Here is a 14,095-nt window from a genome sequence, read left to right on the forward strand (position 1 = left end):
CCAACTCATAGGAAAACCCACCCAGTTGACTACTTTAAAATGGTGGAAGCCCTCAATTCCAATGTCCTTTCCAAAATGCATTATGTCCATGATGAGTCCTCTGTTTCCATTTGATCAACATGTCTGTGTTTGGGCAGAGTCTAGAATAGCCACTAGGTGGTAGTCTCTGAACTGTTTTACTGAGCATGCAACATTAACTTGAGAGAAATTCCTCATGCACGTGGCATGCAGTGGAATTTAAACTCTTGGTTGTTAAACCTAAGAGAGGCTCGTTGGTCTAGGGGTATGATTCTCGCTTAGGGTGCGAGAGGTCCCGGGTTCAAATCCCGGACGAGCCCTCCTTTTAAATTGTCAAGCAACTTACAGTATGAACAGGCCAACATAGAGTGTACAAAGCATAGTAGTGTACATTCACTAAAGCATCTCTATCAACAATATTACTGTGAATAAGTAGCCTGGAATCTTAACTGATAAGCTCGGTTTCTATATTGTTATGGTCAAACAAAGCATGTCAGTTAGGATTCCAGGCTAGTGTCGTAACTAAGAGCTGTTAGGATCAAGCAGAAACACAAATATCTAAGTTAATTCATTAAATATTGTGAACTTGTGACATAGTGAATTCACACAGATGCAGATAACATTGGGGCACATTCCCCACCACAGTGACATAATGATGACTGAAGATAAACTGAACCTTGTGCAGGAACTTAGATGAGTACTCAGGCAATGGAGGATGCTACAGAGGGAAACAATGACTTCAATTTGCTGTTCAAACTCCTTTCACAATAGCTTTTCAGATTTGCCTCTGTCCAAATGTTTGCTTCCGTTGCAAATGAAAATTATGACAGTCTGCTTTGAGTTAGACTGACAGTCCGCCAACTGCATAGTTTTGAAGAAATGAACATTGTCGTAGAGATAAAATATAAATACCTGTTTGATCCTGTCCAGCTCATCAAACAGTCTCTGGAAGGTCTCCTGGGGATGAAGCCACTGGATGACTGAGACGCTTTCTGAGGAAATTACACTTTTAGAATCTTTTGACGTACCAAAAGTGTTCACAATTCAGAGGTGTGGCCATGTACATATATAACTTCATAAACCATAACGTTGTTTAACACTATGTATTACAGTATGTTGTTTCAGGTAAGGAGGGAACCATCTCACCTTCATGATGGCATCTCTGTAATAACCTGTTGTATAATAATAAAATAAACACCACAAAGGGGTCCTGTCTTACAAGGTAACATCCTCAGAGAAGGTAGGTTCCTGGCTCTGACAGTGCAGCAGCTCAAAAGCTGCCCTGACGCCCAAATGTCTCCTCAGGATGGATGTCTGGATTGACATCTGCTAAATAAAGGGTTATCAATCAATAACTTTTATTTATAAAGCCCTTCTTACATCGGCAGATGTCACAAAGTGCTGTACAGAAACTCGGCCTAAAACCCCAAACAGCAAGGAATGCAGGTGTAGAAGCACGGTGGCTAGGAAAAACTCAGTCCATTAACAGCATTTGGTCCCGCTCCATGGGAGGAGATATCTTCTGCGCCGGCCCAGACCAGGCACAACGGTCAACTCAGCTCCGTGGGAGGAGATATCTTCTGCACCGGTCCAGACCAGGCACAACGGTCAACTCAGCTCCATGTTCGGAGCCTTCTACGGCCCCGGTGCCCATAAGGAATGTAAACAAATGCCCTATAAAAGTCTTGATAAACAAAGTAATGTACAGAAACTGTATTTCAAAAGCAGCTCATGGTGGAAAATAACAAGTTATTCCTACATGTACAGCATCTTCGTTGAGGACCACAACCTGTTGAATGTACAGCTCCTCATCTGTGTGAAGGGAAACATGTGGAGAACATGGTCTTAATTGAATGATCTTACTCGGTGTATGTGTGTGTGAGAGAGAGCGAGCCATTTTGAAGATCTTACCATGTCCCTGTGTCCCCCAATAGAAAGGTGTTTCTTTTGGAACCCTGTAATTGTCTGTTCCAGAATGAACCCCCCTAGGTAGCAGGGGGAAACTCTCCATCATCACCACAATGTTGCTCAACAAGTTTATAACAGGAGACTAAGAAAATAAAGGAAACGAACGCTTACATTTTGCTCCATCCTTAAATCTTCTCAGCGAGTTCATTTTCATAATCTACACACATCTCACTTAAATGTAGGGTTCCTGTGCCTTTTGTTGTTCTTATAGTGCTTTACATGTGGTGTTGTGTCACTCTTGTTGTGATGTGTGTGTCATCCTATGTTTATATTGTATTTAAAAAAAAAAAAAACAGTCCCCTGTCCCCGTAGGAGGCCTTTTGCTAGGCTGTCATTGTAAATAATAATTTATTCTTAACTGACTTGCCTAGTTAAATAAAGGTTAAATAAAACACATTTTAAAAAATCCAAACAAATTTGGGCAATTATTTGTTACTCATTCGCTGAAGACTACAATAAGCAGCACATAAAATGGTCGGGACAGCCCTTATGACCTATGACAAAGGGGTCAAGTAAAGTGTTCTGGAATATGTTAAGGTATGGTTATAGTTCTACTGGATATTTCAGCTCTTTTGTGTTGAATATGCCTTGGACAATATATTATTGAGTTATATTTCAGAGGAAATATATACCATACATAATATGATATATGGCCTCGTATAACTGACAAATGTAATGTTTTCTTCAGGTCAGAACTTTACTCTAGTGTTGATGCAGTATACATCATCACCAGTAGAGGTGAGTAAAGTAACAAAGTTTCACTAAGGACACGCCTCAGATTTCACACACGCTTGACATCAGTGACAGGGCAGATGGGAGCAAACTTATAGTATGTGTTTACCCTTCTTTCAACAAGGCTCATTGGTCTAGGGGTATGATTCTCGCTTTGGGTGCGAGAGGTCTCGGGTTCAAATCCCGGACGAGCCCTTCTTTTCTGAACCCTACAGGCTCGTTGTACTGCCCAAGACAATGATTGTCTACTTGGGGAAGTGGAGATGACTGTGCATATTCAGTAGAAACAGTGATATTCAGTCATGTGTAGGTTTCTATAACAAATAGCAGGCTCACAGGATACCAATGTCGTCTATGTTTGTATTATGAGAACTAGCCGAACGACTGGTCGTATAACTGACAAGCCTAATTAGATAAATACAGGGTGTGGAAAGTGTTCCACAGGGATGCTGTCCCATGTTGACTCCATGCAGTTGTGTGTTTTCTCTGAGAGCTGGTCTCTCTAGGACCCTTCTGATGTCGAGTTGAGTGCTGTACCCATCCATCATGTTACCATGGTTGGTCACAGTTGTGTCAAGTTGGTTGGATGTCCTTTGGGTGGCGGAGCATTCTTGACACACACGGGAAACTGTTGAGAGTGAACAAAAAAGCAGCATTGCAGTTCTTGACACACTCAGACCGGTGCGCCTGGCACCTACTATCATACCCCATTCAAAGGCACTTCAATATCTTGTCTTGTCCATTCACCTTCTGAATGGCACACATACAGAACACGTCTCAAGGCTTAAAAATCCTCCTTTAACCTGTCTCCTCCCCTTCATCTACACTGATTGAACTGAATTTAACAGGTGACATCAATACGGGATGATAGACTTCAGCTGGATTCACCTGATCAGTCTATGTCATGGAAAGAGCAGGTGTTCATAATGTTTTGTGCACTCGGTGTACAGTCCACATGACAGACTACATACAGTCTATGACAGACTTGGTAAGTAGGGGCACGTGTTCATAATGTTTTGTGCACTCGGTGTACGTAAAACTCAACCAAAAGTGTCAGTTACCACTAAAGGGCATTCTAATAGCAAAAACCTGCCACATCACAGATTCTGTTCTGTGGGGATGGGAAAAGGGGATGGGAAAAGTGTAACGATCGGGTGGGTTTCCCTAAGCAGGCTTGTTCGTTTAAGGGTATGCTTCTCGCTTAGGGTGTGAGTAGTCCTGGGTTTAAATCCCAGATGAGCCCACCTTTTGAGAAAATATGTGATAGATGTATTTAGGGTTGTCCTAAGTGAGTTAGTATATTGAAAGATCACAAGCAAAGTGGGTAGAAAAATCTTACCAATAGGAAAATGGTAGACTGTAAGTGGCAAATATAGATATCTGTAGGCCCTTTGGTAAAACAGAGATATAAAACAATATCCAGTCAGTATGGAATATAATGTACAGTGTCGTAATGTCAACGAGTGACTTTAAATTGTGTGACAGACGGTAATATAGATACATCAACTAGAATCTTCTCTAAGTTGCCCATGCTTCAAAATGGATCCTGCATTATCCTTACATACAGTATATAATACTGAACTGCACCTACCAGTGAAAGACCTGTGAGAGATCCATCAAACGCGTTACTCCCATAGGACATGTATCCTGTCCTGCCAAATGCTACCACCTTCAGCGCCATCTCCAGCAGGTAGTAAAGGATGAAGAAACAGTTGATTGTCTGAAAAAACAGATCAGTGGAGGCTGCGGGGGGAGGACGGTTCATGATAATGGCTGGAACGGAGCAAATGGAATGGCATCAAACCATCTGCTTGATGTATTTGATACTATTCCATCCTCGGTGCCACCAACCTCCTGTGACAGAGATACATATAAAGTCTGTGAATTGCACGGAGCTATTGACAAACTGTGCCAGACCCATACCTGCTATACATGAGCCAGTCATGTCGGCAGTGCACTGCAGGTACAGTAACTAATGTCTACTTGTAACTACTACTTGTAGTACTGTCACGTAGAGTAGGCCAGATGGCTAAACTGGATAACCTAACCTCTATAAAAATAAAAAGATGGCGGAACCGCAAAAGTTCTGTGCAAAGGTGTTTATTTACAAGTGATTCCGGAACAGAAAACAGTACTGCCATCAACGTCTACCTTATGGGACAGCTTAACAACAATGCTGCCCCATCCACAGCTCAATCCAAAAAAAATCCCCCTTAGAGACTGGAGAGAGGCTCCTTTTGTAGGGCTAGCCCCTCCCCTCAGAACAATTAACCCTAATTAATTAATCAATTAACAATACAAACCTACATTTTCCATGAACTAAACATACTAAAGGATATACATTGCAACACGGTTTTAAACAATATCACAACATATCATTTACAACATTACATCATTACTGACAATATCTTTCAATATGCCCATATGCATTAATGAGCAATTTGGGACAGGCACTATAAAGCCAACCCAATTCCCTTAGCTCGGGTCCTTTTCCAGCATACCCAGAAGCTACAGAGATGGAGAGAGAGGAACAGAACAAACAAACAATGCGCTCATCCACAACATTGATAAGTATAATAATTATTGTATCTCTCAAATATGAACATTGACAAGTGTGAAATGCATGCACCAAGACAGAAGTTAAATTGTGTGTCGACCCACATTGTTAACTTATGGTATAATGGCGCAGGGAGGAGTGATGAATATGTGTGTGCGTTAAAGAACCAAATGCTGCCCGCGGCCAGTGACGGATTTTACGTCACATTACCTTCCTCCTCTCCTGAAGCGACCATGTTCGGGAGCCTTGATAGGTAGTCCGCAGTAACGTTCTCTTTTCCTGCCTTGTGACGGACACAGAACCTGAAGGGTTGGAGCTCCAGATACCACCTGGTCACACGAGAATTCCGGTCCTTCATGGTCTGGATCCAGGTCAGTGCTCTGTGGTCCGTGTGCAGGTCAAATTCCCTCCCAAGAAGGTAGTAAGGGAGGCTATCTAGGGCCCACTTTATAGCCAGGCACTCCTTTTCGATTGTAGAATACCTGGTTTCCCTGGGCAACAGCTTCCGACTCAGGTACAGCACAGGAAGCTCTTCTCTTGGCTCCCCTTGGGCCAGTACAGCTCCAATTCCTACAGCCGAAGCGTCCACCTGCACAAGAAATCTCTTCTTAAAATCAGGGGTCTGGAGAACAGGGAATGAGCACAGTCGTTTTTTCAGTGTCATGAAGGCTTCCTCACACTCCTCAGTCCACTTCAAATCAAATCAAATTTATTTATATAGCCCTTCGTACATCAGCTGATATCTCAAAGTGCTGTACAGAAACCCAGCCTAAAACCCCAAACAGCAAGCAATGCAGGTGTAGAAGCACGGTGGCTAGGAAAAACTCCCTAGAAAGGCCAAAACCTAGGAAGAAACCTAGAGAGGAACCAGGCTATGTGGGGTGGCCAGTCCTCTTCTGGCTGTGCCGGGTGGAGATTATAACAGAACATGGCCAAGATGTTCAAATGTTCATAAATGACCAGCATGGTCGAATAATAATAAGGCAGAACAGTTGAAACTGGAGCAGCAGCACAGTCAGGTGGAAGTTGAAACTGGAGCAGCAGCATGGCCAGGTGGACTGGGGACAGCAAGGAGTCATCATGTCAGGTAGTCCTGGGGCATGGTCCTAGGGCTCAGGTCAGTTGAAACTGGAACAGCAGCATGGCCAGGTGGACTGGGGACAGCAAGGAGTCATCATGTCAGGTAGTCCTGGAGCTCAGGTCCTAGGGCTCGGGTCCTCCGAGAGAGAGAAAGAAAGAGAGAAGGAGAGAATTAGAGAACGCACACTTAGATTCACACAGGACACCGAATAGGACAGGAGAAGTACTCCAGATATAACAAACTGACCCCAGCCCCCGACACATAAACTACTGCAGCATAAATACTGGAGGCTGAGACAGGAGGGGTCAGGAGACACTGTGGCCCCATCCGAGGTCACCCCGGACAGGGCCAAACAGGAAGGATATAACCCCACCCACTTTGCCAAAGCACAGCCCCCACACCACTAGAGGGACCACTAGAGGGATTCACAGGGTTGCTGGCCCCCTTCGAAGTGAGGTTGGTCAGAGGGACAGCGATGGTCGAAAACTGTGGAATGAATCTCCGGTACCACCCTGCCAGACCTAGGAAGGACTTCACCTGTGTCTTGGTTCTGGGTTGAGGGCTATTCCTGATGGACTCCACTTTCTCCACCTGAGGCCGAACTTCACCCTTACCCAGCTGGTAACCCAGGTACTTTGTCTCCTGTTTCGCCCACTCACACTTCAGGAGGTTAAGCGTGAGGCCTGCTTCATGGATCTTCCCCAGGACGCTGCTAAGATGCTGTATGTGCTCCTCCCAGGAGTGGCTGTAGATCACCACGTCGTCCAAGTAAGCAGCACAGTAATCGTCACAGTCCTGGAGGACCTTGTCCATCAGCCTCTGGAAAGTCGCAGGGGCCCCATGAAGGCCAAACGGCATGACCTTGAACTGGAACAGGCCCATTGGCGTCCGGAATGCAGTGTAGGCCTTGGATTGTTCATCCAGGGGCACCTGCCAGTACCCTTTGCAGAGATCCAATGTGGTGATGTAATGAGCTCTACCTATTCTCTCCAGTAAGTCATCAATGCGGGGCATGGGATAGGCATCAAACTGGGAGATGGCATTCACCTTACGGAAGTCCATGCAGACGCGCAAAGAGCCATCCTTCTTTGGGACAATGACAATAGGGCTGCTCCATTCACTTGAAGATGGCTCGACAACATCCATCTCTATCATGGTGTGGACCTCTTCCTTGAGGGCTACCACCAGCCTCTCAGGCACACGGTAAGGATGCTGGCGGACAGGGTTCTGGCCAGGTTTCAAACGAATGACGTGTTCCAGGACTTTGGTTCTTCCTGGTCTCTGACTGAAGAGGGCCGGATACTTGCCAAACAGCTGCTTCCGCTCATCTTGCTTGTCTTCTTCCAGGTGAGCCAGTATGACTTCTGCTCGTTCTTTCCATGCCTCTGTGACTCCATCCGACTCATCCTCTTCTACTCTGCGGACCAGAAAGGACTTTCCTTTGGAGAGTTCCTCTTTCTCCTCCCAGGCCTTGAGAAGGTTCACATGGTAGGTTTGCTTCTTCTTACCCTTGTCCGGGTGCAGCACCTCGTAGGTCACTGGGCCCATCTTCCTCCCGATTAGGTACGGTCCTTGCCATTGCGCAAGGAGCTTGCTGGTAGACGAGGGAAGGAGGAGCAGGACTTTCTGTCCTGGCTCAAACTCTGTGGCGAGCGTGCTGGTCATAGCCTCTCTTCTGGGCCTTCTGGGCTTGCTGAAGGTTTGCTCTAGCTTCCTCTCGGTACCGTTCCAACCTGTCTCGCATCTGGAGGACATACTGGACAATCCCCTGTCCTGAGGTAGCTACTGGGGAACCTTCCCAGCACTTCTTCAGCAGGTCCAGTGGTCCTTGCACTGGCCATCCATAGAGGAGTTCGAATGGCGAGAAACCTGTCGATGCCTGAGGCACCTCCCTGTAAGCAAAAAGCAGAAAGGGTAACCACTTATCCCAGTCTTTACCAGTGTCAGCCACAAACTTCCTCAGCATGTTCTTGAGCGTTTGATTGAATCTCTCTACGAGCCCATCCGTTTGGGGATGGTAGGGAGTAGTCCTCAAGCCTTTAATGCCCAGCTGTCGGTGGAGTTGAACCATCAGTCGCGAGGTGAAGTTTGTCCCTTGGTCCGTCAGGATTTCATCTGGGATTCCTACACGAGAGAAGAGCTGAACAAGAGCACTGATTATCTTTGGAGTGGTTATGGAACGGAGTGGGAAGGCTTCTGGGAACCGGGTGGCATAGTCACAGATCACCAATATATACTTGTAACCTGCACTACTCTTCTCCAAGGGTCCAACAATGTCCATTGCAATTCTCTTGAATGGGGTAGAGATAACTGGCAGTGAACATAGAGGAGCCCGTTCAGACCTACGGACAGCACTGGTTTTCTGGCACGTGGGGCATGATTTGCAGTATTTTTGTACATCAGTATACATGGAGGGCCAAAAGAAACGGGAGCCTAGCCTAAGATAGGTCTTATGTTGCCCTAGATGGCCTGCCCATGGAACTGTATGTGCAAGGTTGAGAACAAGTGGTCTACAGGTAGATGGCACCACCAACTTCCTGCTATCTGCCTCTGACCCAAGGTAGAGTATGTGGTTGTCTACTGTGTAAATCCCCCACATAAAGATTGACTGTCCCCAGCTAAGGCCTTGTCAAACAAACATTTCAAGGTTGCGTCAGACTTCTGCAGAGTAGCAAAATTTTGTGGAACATCCCATTGCACCTCTAACCCAGACACATCAGCAACAGGTACAGGGGTTCCCACATACTTCTCAAGACGCCGCTGGCGGCGTGACTTTCTGGGCCCTTTGGTTCCCCCCTCGCACAGACTATCACACAAGTCAGGCAGAGGTTGTAAACCAGCTTTGGCCTGGGCACGAGTGACAACTGAACATGCCATCTGAACATCAGACTGGCAAACTGACTGCTCATATAGCTGACCCCCCACACTTCCCAACAGATCAGAGAGTACAGGCACATCCCTCCCCAAAATCATCTCAAAAAGGTAGCTTCTCCATTACCTCAACTTTGAGGAGGTATTTCTGACCCTGTATCTCAACTGTGAGCTCAGCTGTGGGCTGCTGTGACTGGTCACCATGGACACATTGGATCAGTGTCTGATGACCATAATCAATGTCATTAACAGGTACATTACCTTTTCTGATCAATGACAGGGAACTGCCGGTGTCAATCATTGCAGTAAGACTTACCATTCACTTTTACAGGTACCAAGCATGACCCTTCCCGAGTCTGTCTATTCTGAACACCATCCCCCTCTCTGGGTACATAACAGTAACCTGAGAGCTTGGATTTACGTAGCAGACACATTGAAGCTTTGTGCCCCTGCTGCCGGCAGTAAAAACAGGTCAGACCCCTCCCATCAGAGCGAACTGCATGATCCCTTACCTCCCTCCCAGACACATAACCCCCAGAGTTACCTCCACCATCTCTGGCGTTTCTGATGTCCCTTGTGTCTCTGAGACTCCTTGGAGCGGGTGCTGCAGGTTGTGGTGGGCCCCCTTTACGTGCATTAAGATACTGCAGTGCAAGCTTGGCCGCCATAAGCCCGTCCTTGGGCTCGTGCTCTCGGACCCAGGTTCGAATGTCGTGTGGTAGAACTTGTAGAAGTTGCTCGAGGATGATGACCTCCCCGATTTCGTCCTGTGACTTCTCCCCCGGTCGAACCCATCGTCGGTAGAGACCCTTGAGGCGGTGGTACGTCTCTGTCGGCGACTCACCCGATGGCGTTGATGCAGCTCTGAAGCGTTGACGGTAGGTTTCCGGTGAGATGTCAAACTTCACCAGCAGCGCTTCCTTCAAGCCCTTGTAGACATTGGCCAGCCCCTCATCCATTGCTGTGTAAGCCTCTAAGGCCTTGCCCGTGAGCAATGGGACAAGCCTGCAGGCCCACTCTACCTCAGGCCTCTGCCACGTCTTAGCCATGCGCTCAAACCTCAGCAGGTAGTTTTCAATGTCCTCCCCCTGCTGGTATGAGGGCATCTTTGGCTCCTTCCTCAGGAATGCTGGAAGATGGATGTTAACACTGCTGGACTGGTCTCCTGGTGCTGGCCTCATTACTGCTTGGGGTGCCTGCTGTGGAGTTGAAGTCCCTGCTGCATCGAGCCTTTGTCGTCCTGGTGTTGGAAGACCCAATCTTGGGCTCTCACTGACGAGTTCCGCCTGGTGGGGAGCTGTGAGGATAGATTGGCGTAGGCCACGTAACTCCTGCTTGAGGTCTTCGTCCCTCCTCTCAAGGCAGGTGAAAAGTTGCTGAAAAAGGGTTACCATGGTTGGGTGTGGTTCTGGTCCCCCAACTGCTCCTTCAGTCAGCAGCTCACCCAGTTCTGGTTGTCTTTGGCCCCGCGGTCGGGCTCCTAGTTTCTCATACTTGACCTCTTCTTCACCAGACGATTCCATGGTATTCCACCCCGGTTCAACTTCAGGTACCTTTTCTGACAGTTGATGCTGTTGCTGAGAACGCAATCCTGTACGCATTCCTTTACCTCTCTTGTTGGAATTCACTGATTTGCGGTACGCCATCCCACCACTGCCACCATATGTCACGTAGAGTAGGCCAGATGGCTAAACTGGATAACCTAACCTCTATAAAAATAAAAAGATGGCGGAACCGCAAAAGTTCTTCTGTGCAAAGGTGTTTATTTACAAGTGATTCCGGAACAGAAAACAACAGTACTGCCATCAACGTCTACCTTATGGGACAGCTTAACAACAATGCTGCCCCATCCACAGCTCAATCCAAAAAAATCCCCTTAGAGACTGGAGAGAGGCTCCTTTTGTAGGGCTAGCCCCTCCCCTCAGAACAATTAACCCTAATTAATTAATCAATTAACAATACAAACCTACATTTTCCATGAACTAAACATACTAAAGGATATACATTGCAACACGGTTTTAAACAATATCACAACATAACATTTACAACATTACATCATTACTGACAATATCTTTCAATATGCCCATATGCATTAATGAGCAATTTGGGACAGGCACTATAAAGCCAACCCAATTCCCTTAGCTCGGGTCCTTTTCCAGCATACCCAGAAGCTACAGAGATGGAGAGAGAGGAACAGAACAAACAAACAATGCGCTCATCCACAACATTGATAAGTATAATAATTATTGTATCTCTCAAATATGAACATTGACAAGTGTGAAATGCATGCACCAAGACAGAAGTTAAATTGTGTGTCGACCCACATTGTTAACTTATGGTATAATGGCGCAGGGAGGAGTGATGAATATGTGTGTGCGTTAAAGAACCAAATGCTGCCCGCGGCCAGTGACGGACTTCTACGTCACAAGTACATTTTACGTTCAAGCTCATGGTGGAAAATAACAAGTTATTCCTACATGTACAGCATCTTCGTTGAGGACCACAACCTGTTGAATGTACAGCTCCTCATCTGTGTGAAGGGAAACATGTGGAGAACATGGTCTTAATTGAATGATCTTACTCTGTGTATGTGTGTGTGAGAGAGAGCGAGCCATTTTGAAGATCTTACCATGTCCCTGTGTCCCCCAATAGAAAGGTGTTTCTTTTGGAACCCTGTAATTGTCTGTTCCAGAATGAACCCCCCTAGGTAGCAGGGGGAAACTCCATCATCAGCACAATGTTGCTCAACAAGTTTATAACAGGAGACTAAGAAAATAAAGGAAACGAACGCTTACATTTTGCTCCATCCTTAAATCTTCTCAGCGAGTTCATTTTCATAATCTACACACATCTCACTTAAATGTAGGGTTCCTGTGCCTTTTGTTGTTCTTATAGTGCTTTACATGTGGTGTTGTGTCACTCTTGTTGTGATGTGTGTGTCATCCTATGTTTATATTGTATTTATTTTTTAAATCCCAGTCCCCTGTCCCCGTAGGAGGCCTTTTGCCTTTTGCTAGGCTGTCATTGTAAATAATAATTTATTCTTAACTGACTTGCCTAGTTAAATAAAGGTTAAATAAAACACATTTTAAAAAATCCAAACAAATTTGGGCAATTATTTGTTACTCATTCGCTGAAGACTACAATAAGCAGCACATAAAATGGTCGGGACAGCCCTTATGACCTATGACAAAGGGGTCAAGTAAAGTGTTCTGGAATATGTTAAGGTATGGTTATAGTTCTACTGGATATTTCAGCTCTTTTGTGTTGAATATGCCTTGGACAATATATTATTGAGTTATATATCAGAGGAAATATATACCATACATAATATGATATATGGCCTCGTATAACTGACAAATGTAATGTTTTCTACAGGTCAGAACTTTACTCTAGTGTTGATGCAGTATACATCATCACCAGTAGAGGTGAGTAAAGTAACAAAGTTTCACTAAGGACACGCCTCAGATTTCACACACGCTTGATATCAGTGACAGGGCAGATGGGAGCAAACTTATAGTATGTGTTTACCCTTCTTTCAACAAGGCTCGTTGGTCTAGGGGTATGATTCTCGCTTTGGGTGCGAGAGGTCCCGGGTTCAAATCCCGGACGAGCCCTTCTTTTCTGAACACTACAGGCTCGTTGTACTGCCCAAGATAATCATTGTCTACTTGGGGAAGTGGAGATGACTATGCATATTCAGTAGAAACAGTGATATTCAGTCATGTGTAGGTTTCTATAACAAATAGCAGGCTCACAGGATACCAATGTCGTCTATGTTTGTATTATGAGAACTAGCCGAACGACTGGTCGTATAACTGACAAGCCTAATTAGATAAATACAGGGTGTGGAAAGTGTTCCACAGGGATGCTGTCCCATGTTGACTCCAATGCAGTTGTGTGTTTTCTCTGAGAGCTGGTCTCTCTAGGACCCTTCTGATGTCGAGTTGAGTGCTGTACCCATCCATCATGTTACCATGGTTGGTCACAGTTGTGTCAAGTTGGTTGGATGTCCTTTGGGTGGCGGAGCATTCTTGACACACACGGGAAACTGTTGAGAGTGAACAAAACAGCAGCATTGCAGTTCTTGACACACTCAGACCGGTGCGCCTGGCACCTACTATCATACCCCATTCAAAGGCACTTCAATATCTTGTCTTGTCCATTCACCTTCTGAATGGCACACATACAGAACACGTCTCAAGACTTAAAAATCCTCCTTTAACCTGTCTCCTCCCCTTCATCTACACTGACTGAAGTGAATTTAACAGGTGACGTCAATACGGGATGATAGACTTCAGCTGGATTCACCTGATCAGTCTATGTCATGGAAAGAGCAGGTGTTCATAATGTTTTGTCCACACAGACTATTTATTTACATTTTTTATGTAACCTTTATTTAACTAGGCAAGTCAGTTAAGAACAAATTCTTATTTATAATGGCCTACCCTGGCCAAACTTGGACGACGCTGGGCCAATTGTGCACCGCCCAATGCGACTCCCAATCATGGCCGGATGTGATACAAATCCCGGACGAGACCTCCTTTTAAGAAGTCAAATGACTTACAGACTAGACACAGTCCACATGACAGACTACATACAGTCTATGACAGACTTGGTAAGTCTATGTCATGGAAGGGGCACGTGTTCATAATGTTTTGTGCACTCGGTGTACGTAAAACTCAACCAAAAGTGTCAGTTACCACTAGAGGGCAGTCTAATAGCAAAAACCTGCCACATCACAGATTCTGGAAGTTAACTCACAGGCTGATGAGGAGAAGGGGATGGGAAAAGTGTAACGATCGGGTGGGTTTCCCTAAGCAGGCTTGTTCGTTTAAGGGTATGCTTCTCGCTTAGGGTGTGAGTAG

General features: G+C 45.6%; 2 non-coding genes across 2 annotated transcripts; both read left to right on the forward strand.

Annotated features, from left to right (window-relative positions):
- Positions 1–266: 266 nt before the first annotated feature.
- Positions 267–338, forward strand: trnap-agg. The gene has a single exon. It is a non-coding gene; the product is annotated as a tRNA-Pro (tRNA).
- A 12,434-nt stretch (positions 339–12,772) lies between these two features.
- trnap-ugg lies at positions 12,773–12,844 on the forward strand. Its single transcript has one exon. It is a non-coding gene; the product is annotated as a tRNA-Pro (tRNA).
- The last annotated feature ends 1,251 nt before the right edge of the window (positions 12,845–14,095 follow it).

This window comes from Oncorhynchus tshawytscha, linkage group LG19, assembly GCF_018296145.1.
Source record: "Oncorhynchus tshawytscha isolate Ot180627B linkage group LG19, Otsh_v2.0, whole genome shotgun sequence".
Taxonomy (NCBI): Eukaryota; Metazoa; Chordata; class Actinopteri; order Salmoniformes; family Salmonidae; genus Oncorhynchus; species Oncorhynchus tshawytscha.